Raw genomic sequence first — 9563 nt, 5'->3', positions numbered from 1 at the left:
CAGACCATTGCTTTCAGGTCAAGTCAAAACTGATGGTACATCTATGGGTTTTGAGAAAAATGAGAAAACATTTGTGTAATGATTCTCAGAGAGCAAATAGAGGAGGACTGGAGGGTCCAGCTCCTGACATGAAGCTCACCACAGGGATCGTTTAGTGCAGCCGCATAAATAATCACACTGAGAACTATCATAACAAAACGTGACTGAATGAGGGAAGTAGAAAGTCTGTCTAGAGTACAGGCTGGTGTGGGGTGAGGAGGAAGAACACTTGGGATATTGGTCATGGGAATGTTGCACTGGTGAAGGATTTTATATATAAAAATATCATTATTAATTAATACATATTAATTAATTAAATCAATATATTAAATATATTAAAATAAAAAAGAGAAAAGAAAAGATAAGGCCTCCCAATTCTTACCACAGGCTGTGTTCTTTACACTGACTGTATAGAAAGAGGAGGTACAGTAAATGCACCCCATATACACCTCAACCCAGGCCCTTTGCCTGTCTGTATTGTGAACTGGGGAACAAAAAATAACTGATGGTACAAGGGAGCTTACTTTTTGGCATAATAGCTGATTTTTCATCCCCCAAAACTTGAGAAAAGCCTCCCCTTTTTTGACCATGCAGCACCTATCATTCAGCAAGTGGAGAATAGTTTTGAGATGTATAAGTGTGTCCCCTAAACCTATGGGACAAGTTAAAGCAGAACTTGGTTATAAAGTCTTGTACATAAGGCTGAATGGATTGGGGTTGACTCAACATGAATCAGCAGTGTGATGTTGCCAAGAATAGCCAAGTGGTAGGCTGTTCAGCTGCATGTGATTAGTCCAGATGGAGAATGAGTCCAGGAGAGACTGTCCTTCCTAGCATTCTGCTAATCTGGCCACACGTGAAGAAGCTGATGACCTCCAAATGCTACATTCTTGGGGGGTCATGAGGGCATTAGAGTATCAGCAAAGAATCTACAAGGGTAAAATAGAGTGGAAATCATGGAAGTTACCATAAAATACAAGGAAAGGCAAGGGCTGGTAACATTTCATCTACAAAGGAAAAATCCTGAAGTGGATAGTAATGTTGTTTGAAAACACTACTTGCAGAAAACATGCTGAATTATTTGGGATTTGCCCACAGAAAAGAACTCACGAATCTAGTGGATTAGGTTTCTGCTTAGGTGATAGGCGATTTTCAATAGGCCTAACTTTGATAAGAGTTATCACTGAATGCCTTCAATGAGTTTTTCAGTCTTTCAACAGATACTGAGTACTGATTATTAAATCAATGTACCAGAGTACATAGATACCCAGCAATGAAGTCATTTTCCCTGCCCTCCAATATTATTCCTAGAATAATTTCTGTGAAGGTTGGGAAGTAAACAAGCCTCAAATATTTCTTTTTCATCTTACAATCTGTAGGAGGTCATCAGTTGGTTTTTGAGACACCACAGTCATTCTGGAAACTAGGATAAAGGGACATGGGGGAGTGAAAACAAGAGACTTGGCAGAAACATATGATGCCACAGAAGAGATGAACATGCTTATACACTGCTAGATGAAGCAGATTTATCATTTTGCCACTCCCCAAATCATGGACAGAGAAGCACAGTTATGACCGCAGAGGCACAGCAATGCAACAAATATGATCTGTAAGTGCATAAATATCACATGTATACTTATGAGATGTGAACACAATATTTGTTATAACTCTCTACAATGTCCAAGAAAATATTTTGTGGAAATTATAGGGTATTTTAAATCTTTTTATGTATTATTATTATTAATATTATTGTTTTGGATCACACATGACTGTGCTCAGGACTTCCTGGATCTACACTCAGGCATTACTTTTGCAGGGGCATATTTGGTGAGCTGGATTTCAAACACAAATAAACTGTGTCTAAGGCAAGTTCCTTATATAAAGCAAGCTCCTATTACACTACCACTCTAGCCCCCATAGAATTGTGACTGGTTTTTTTTTGGGTGCCCTCCCCAATTATTTTCAGAGTCTATTTTTATCACTGTGCTCAGGGCTCAGTTGCAGAAGGGGACCATGTGTGCTTGAGGACTTGAACCTGAGCTTACAACATGCAAAGCTCAGATCACTGTGCTAACTCTGGCTTTTGAGGGAGAAAATTAAGTAGTCTATTTCTCTAGAAGAAATCAAAGATTTTTGTGGGAGAATTAATTTGTCTTCAGAAGGTCCTTCCAGGATGATGAAGCTCAGTTTTGACAGTTCTAGTGAATCCCTTTTTGAAATCACCAAAATGTCCTACAGTCAAGCTTGTGCTTATTATGTAGAAGGATATACATCTTTGTTGAGGGGGGGATATTTATAAATGAGTAATGGTTTCTTTGCCCAAAATAAATAAACAAATTTTCCACTGGGAAAAAATCTACAGAAATTTAAATATGGTAAATGAAATTTAACAGTCGAGAAATTACAACTATGAAGAACTAGCTTAATCCAGGGATGAAAGAAAATGAATCAAGAGAAAAATAGAAGCTGAATTTAATTAAGGGACCAAGATATGTGTAGTTATTCTCTGTGAGGAATAATAAATGAAAGATTGTTTGTCATTTTGGGTGGTAAAGGCCTAAATTATAGTCCTCCTCACGCTTTCCTCCTCAAAAAGGAATTTATTTAATCTGTCTGTGAAAATTTCACAGATGGAGAGAGCAAAAGCAGGCCAATTAGGGTTTGTTTATTTGTTTGAGGGTTTTATTTTTAAGGAACTCATATTTTTGAGCCACTGGGAACAAAGCAACTCCCAGCAGATTAGAAGAGAAATATTGCCCTTTTCTTAGTCTGTGTCACCTAAAAACCCAGGTAGAGGTATGAAATAGGCTCTTTGCTGAGCCAACTTCATTGCTCATAATGTCTGTCCATTAATTTTTAATTTTACTCTGGTGTTCAGGGAGGTTTCTGTGTCTTGTTTTGTTTTATCATTTTCTTTGACCTCCTAGTATAAAATCACTCTGCTAACTTTTGGGATTAAGAAACCAAATGCAAACTGCACTGTGTTGTAGCTGCAAAAGAATGAATGTTTACTTGCAACTTGCAGTTTGAAAACTATCTTGCTCTCTGCTGAGAAAGCACATAATTTTTCCCTCTTTATAATTTCATCATTAGTTTTTAACAGAGGAAACATTGGCTTTCAACACTAAATTACAGAGCTAAAGTTCACAGTTCCACAATGTCACAGACTCCTCTCACATGCAGATACCTACCCTCCTGTGGTGTATATCTAATACTGTCTATTCTGGTGAAAGCTACTGAGCGATTATTAATAACCAATCCTGTTATGAGAAGTCACGATGGTTAAGACAAAGTGTAGTCAGAAAACAGAGAAATTTTTCAAGCAAGTTTTCACAGTATTAACACAGTGTCACTTATGGTTTTAAGATTTTTAATGCATTATCTCATACAATTCTTATAATAGTATCATGTAAGAAAGATAGTATTATTCTTATTTTACTGATAATAAAGATAAAGCAGTCACTTGCCTGAAATACCTAGAGATCCTCCATAAAACAATAACAAATAGTCTGATAATCCAATAGAAAATGTATTATTTTTAGAAAGTCATTGGGAACTTCCTGCAAAAGAATATTCAAATAGTCACTGAAATATACAAAAATGCAACTAACTTTGATTGTTATCCTCAAAGTCCAAATTAAAACCAAGGAACCTAGTTATGAAAATACAAATAAGCATCTAAAATTAAACAAATTGATGCCACTAAGGACTGGCAGAAAAACAGAACTTTCGGGTTGAGTTTGACACCACTAGTGGAGGAAGAAGCTAGTACAGACTTTCTGGAAGTTGCTTTGATAGTTAGTCATGCAAATCAAAGTACTTTCAAACTGTGGGAGTTAGCATTCAACACCCATTCACCTCTCCACCCATTTCTCAAAAATATGCACAGGAATGGCCACAGGTATGATTTGAAGGAAATCTCAAACTGGAAACAACACTATACCATCAACAGTAAAATGATGCCAGTCATCTAGTCTACCCATGACAATACTATGTGACAATCGTAATGGAAATCTGCCACATGCAAAGGCATGGATGTAATTCACCAACAAGGAAGGAGGTTGAAGTGCAGACTGAGACTTAGAAGAATTGGGTATGGTTGTAAAATAAAGTCCAACGTTTACAAAATGCATATTTGGCTTTATGTCAGGAGAGGAATTGACCAGAGAGAGGAGAGTTGGAGGAGGGAGATTGAGGGTCTCGGCAGTCACTGAAACGTTCTTTATTATATTCTTCCACTCTGGTCTCAGGGTATAGGTCAAATAAAATCTACCTCTTGACCTTGATCTTCCTTCATTTGTCTAGATCTGAAGATTGAGTATGTTAATGGATTCTATATGTCTTTCTTTTCTTCAAATTTTTCCAATTTTTTTTAAATTATCTGTATAATATGCAATATAATATATAAGATAAACTTATTTATCAATTCTGATGACATCTACTGATATTTTACACACATTGATATTTTTTTGTTTTTGGCATTCAGAGGTTACTCCTGGCTCTGCCCTCAGAAATTGTTCCTGGTGGGCTCAGGGGACCATATAGGGTATTAGGATTCAAACCACCTTCCTTCCTGGGTCAGCTGCATGCAAGGCAAATGCCCTAACACTGTACTATCTCTGCAGCCCCACAAATTGATTTTTAAAATAAAAATCCCTCCCCTACTACTACAAGTCCAAATACATGGCAAATGTTATGTTGTATAAAGTTAAAGCTCAGTATTAGTAGCTTTAAATATTGAAGACTTAAGAAGATTCTAGCTCAATAAACTGACAATTACCACTTTTAAGACTCTTATTATTTACTCAGTCTTACTCCAAGAACAATCTTTAGGCAGTACACCTTTTTCTTTCTAATTTTTGTAGCTTTACAAATTAGCTATACTGGGCCCGGAGAGACAGCACAGCGGTGTTTGCCTTGCAAACAGCCAATCCAGGACCAAAGGTGGTTGGTTTGAATCCCGGTGTCCCATATGGTCCCCCATGCCTGCCAGGAGCTATTTCTAAGCAGACAGCCAGGAGTAACCCCTAAGCACTGTCGGGTGTGACCCAAAAACCAAACCAAACCAAAACAAACAAACAAACAAAAAACAAATTAGCTATAATGAATCAGTATCACTTTATACTGAAACAAATGCCAATATTAACTTAAATTTTGATTTATTCTTTGAATACTGACACGTGGAAACTTAAAAGTAGCTTGTCATCCTTTTCAGTGCATCATTATGTGCCTGCAACTGCTTTCTTCTCTACTCTGTAAATTCAGCAGGAATTTTGCCATTTGAAAGCCCTTTCTTATCACGCAGCCTTTTTTCTTCATGGTCTCAGTCCAAGACCCTATTTGCTTGCCTCTATAAAAGCCTTAACTCTAAATACTAACTCTGAGTTCCTGGGAGTTAGCTCTTGCACATGTGAATTGGGAGGTACAGAATTTCAGCTATTATGCACAACATGATCACATCCTCAAGTTCTGGGTATTTGAATGCAGATTTGCCTAGTCATCATTGTGCTTACATCAGAACAATGCAAAAGGCAGCAAAAGCATTGCCTCTTCATTGTCTGTGACTGCTGTCTTATAGCTGGGAATTTAGTAAAACTAACTTTTGACAGAGTGAATTCCAGCTTAAGGAGTTTCAGATAAGGAGCAAGAGCTGGAAAGGCTGTTGGATCCTCCATGATACACCCACACTTTCCAGGGGTTTTAACTCCATGGAGGCAGAAGACATTGTCTCCAACTCAACTTCTTATCTCTAGGCCCATCCTAAAGTCTGACTGAGAGGGACTAAAGAACCAAATGACAGTGAAATGAATGGCCATTTGAAGCAGTGGAGCTTTCTTTTATTTTGCTGTTTATATATATATATATATATATATATATATATATATATATATATATATATATATATATACATATATCTTCATTTAAACACCTTGATTACAAATATGATTGTAGTTGGGTTTCAGTCTTTTAAAGAACACCCCCCTTTACCAGTGCAACATTCCCATCACCAAGTCCCAAATCTCCCTCTTCCCCATTCCACCCCTGCCTGTACTCTAGACAGGCTTTCTACTTCCCTCGTTCATTCATATTGTTATGATAGTTCTCAGTGTAGTTATTTATCTAACTGCATTTACCACTCTTTGTGATGATCTTCATATTGTGAGTTGGACAGATGAGCTTTCTTGGAGAGAGAGGGCTAAAAAATCAATCCCTGCCCCGCTCTTTCATGTAAAAGACATTTTCTGGGAGCTGAGTATTTGTCGTAGCTTTTATATTTAAGAACTGATCTATGTAGGGAGAGAATAACAATTACTCTGAAAATTGAAAATTTTAAGCTTAGCGTTTTATTTTGCTAAGCACTTACTAAATGCAATTATAACAATATCATGAATATTGCATTCAAATACCTTATGGATAGTTAAATTGCTTACAATGTAAGTGTATTATGATGTGAATGTGAATCCAAATTTCTTCTTCACTTGGAAATAAACAAAATACACTGGAGTCTTCTTTCTAGTCTCATAAAGTGAATGTATGCTGTTAAGAAAGGAAGGAGATATTTATCACAAGAGAGAAAGAAAGCATAGCAGAAATGATCTTGCCCTAGTTCTAAGTTCAACAATGGTCGTTTCTGTGCTAGTTCTTTGAGAAGGGTATTCAGTTACCATCATTCATGTATATGTATGTGTATAGATAATGCAAAAAATATATCTATACCCCCTAGCATAAAACCAGACAATAAGTGCTTACATGCCAATTCCTGATTTCATACACTCTAAAAGATTTCCCTAACTTTGTACAAATAATTCTAATCATTTCTCATGAGTTCAGAATAAATATTGTCAGAAAAGACATTGAGTTGTGCTCACTGATCATTTGAAAGAAAATATATTATATATAATATCTAATTATTTGAATATATTATAATTATATTTCTTTTTAATTCATGATCTAAGTTTTGTGAGTCTCAAAGAATTCTATGAAATTCTTATTACTATGAATGAAAGAGAAAGACAGCTTCCACAGCATATCATTATCAATAAGTCCTTTCATAAGAAAAGTACCTGTAGATTTGGTTACATTTTAAATCTGCAATGAAAACAAGACTTGGAAAGGAGAACATGGCACTGTCAAGTTTGAAGGCAATGAGACATTCTCTGGAGGACTTCACATTGGCTATCTTAGAGGAGAGACGGAAGGATGGTTGGCTGGAAAGAGGGAGGTAGAGATAGAGAGTTGCTAGAAATATCATATTCTTGAAGTTAGAGAGTCCAGGGTAGGAAATGAGCATCTTAAGAATCTAGATGCTGGGCCCGGAGAGATAGCACAGCGGCGTTTGCCTTGCAAGCAGCCGATCCAGGACCAAAGGTGGTTGGTTCGAATTCCAGTGTCCCATATGGTCCCCTGTGCCTGCCAGGAGCTATTTCTGAGCAGACAACCAGGAGTAACCCCTGAGCACCGCCGGGTGTGGCCCAAAAACAAAACAAAAAAAAAAAGAATGTAGATGCTTCTATGACATTCCTGATATCCAGACATCCAGGAGCTCATGTAATGATCAGATTGAACTGGAAGTTTCTTGCTGATGCCTGTTTTGAAATTAAGGAATTGAGTTTTATTTGTCCACAAACCTAATCGTCTACCAATCACAGAGATGTTACACAAAACTTGATAAATTTTTCAAAATTTTTTCAAATTTTTTCAAATTTTTCTCATGTGACTGGGAGAAAGGAAATAATCTTTTTCTATGTTGAAGAGTTTAAATCCCCCACCATCTCTGTAAAAGAGCTAAAAGAGAATAAAATTAGCAAGACCCTCTCATCCAAATACCCCTTATTTGAGGTCCCATCAAACCTCAAATCAGAGGTAGCCCCACAATTTTCCATTGCCCTAGAGGCACACCAGCACTTTGCAAGGTCTAATCATTTGAACAAGGCAACAATTTCAGTCCTGCAATGTTGCAATTTTTGAAGCACTGACAGGGGTAATCTAGACAAAGTTTGACATCACATCAGAAATAAAAGCAAGATGTAGTCTTAGGGTTGTTTATTTAACACCACAATTAACTGTATGATATGTGTCGGAAGTTGCATTTATTGCACACATTTTTACCTGAATCAACTGATATAGAATGTCTGCAATATAGTCATCTCCACAGAACCACCTGTTCTTAGAGAAAGCATAGGCATGTGGCTTACATTCATGGTACAGATAGCTACCCCACACAATATTTTAATTAGTTTCACCGTCAGAAGAGAAGTGAGATTTGTGTAGGTGTGAGAAAATATCAAAATCAATGAAAACATATATTCATCTTGATACCAGCACTATCATAAAATTATTATGATTTGGGATAAGGAAGAAGGCTCATCCAAGCAACAGTTTTAATGCAATCCTGAAACCATAAGTGCCATGTATAGAGAGGCAGAGAAAAAAATGTTTCTTTTCTCTCTGGATTCTTCTCAGGCTGCCTGGGTAATCAAATTCACGTCAGACATATTAGCAAGAACACAGTGCAGATTTTATTTTTTGCATATGGAGAACCCACATGGGTATAAATTATAAAGACCTTGGGGTCAAATGAGGTTATTTAACCTAACCTAAGAAATGAGAAAGGAGCCTGGTGCTTCAAGAACACATAACAAGGATTCCATGATAAGGAGAGGGAAAGTTGACCAGAAGACCAGATCCTTTGTAATTAAAAGTCTACTGAATCAGTTTCCCTGAGTAAAATGTGATTTCAGAAAAGCATGCTTATTTGGGTATTTGGGGTAAGACTGTCTATTTTTTTATTCTTCAGAGAGTAATGCTAGTTACTCCAGAACCTGCAAGTTCTCAATCGACCCTCCTGCAAATAATTCATATGTCAAAGCAAGATAGCTGGGAAAGTGAGTCTCTCATTTACCCCTTGACGAAAATCAGGTTTTAAAGGAGCAAATCTGATGTCATCAATATACAAAATTTCTGTTTTCAGAGAAAACATCAAGTCATGTACTCACCTTAGACCTTTAGGTCAAGTTGGATGTTGAGTGTAAGTGGGGGTTAGGTGAGGCAGGTAGAGTCCAGCTGAGTTGGAAGCAGCCACACCACAGGGCTCCTGGAGAGAATCCCCGTTTTCTCTCTCATCAGCAGTCTGCTCAAGCTAATTTGCAAATCAAAAGAAATAGAAACAGTTCTAGACCTCAACAAAATCAAATTAGTGGAGTTATTTGAGGATACCATTTCAAACAGTGTAATCACGCTTCCTTTGTTTTGGTCAAAGGAGGGAAAATTATCTTCAAACTTAACACCCTTTTCTCCTCCCAGCCTGCTTTCTGGATAGCAGCATTTCTTATCTGCAGTGCTTTCATTTATGCACCATCTTGTCTCCTGAGAATCAAACAGGCACAACATACCAGGAAACAACACTCATCAACCTTCCCAGACAACTGGGACCTTTGAAAAATCCATTTGGCTTTTCAGGTGATTCAGCAGTAAGAGCCATTAGTGCCCCACTCTAAATCAAAATTGGAAAGTTTATTAAAATT

General features: G+C 37.1%; 1 non-coding gene across 1 annotated transcript; it reads left to right on the top strand.

Annotated features, from left to right (window-relative positions):
- The first annotated feature begins 404 nt into the window (after positions 1–404).
- LOC126032678 (small nucleolar RNA SNORA51) lies at positions 405–536 on the top strand. The gene has a single exon (XR_007503901.1). It is a non-coding gene; the product is annotated as a small nucleolar RNA SNORA51 (small nucleolar RNA).
- Positions 537–9563: the final 9027 nt, after the last annotated feature.

The sequence above is a fragment of the Suncus etruscus genome, chromosome 16 (assembly GCF_024139225.1).
Source record: "Suncus etruscus isolate mSunEtr1 chromosome 16, mSunEtr1.pri.cur, whole genome shotgun sequence".
Lineage (NCBI taxonomy): Eukaryota > Metazoa > Chordata > Mammalia > Eulipotyphla > Soricidae > Suncus > Suncus etruscus.
Note: the sequence above shows the minus strand (reverse complement) of the source record. Positions and strands in the feature narration are given on the sequence as shown.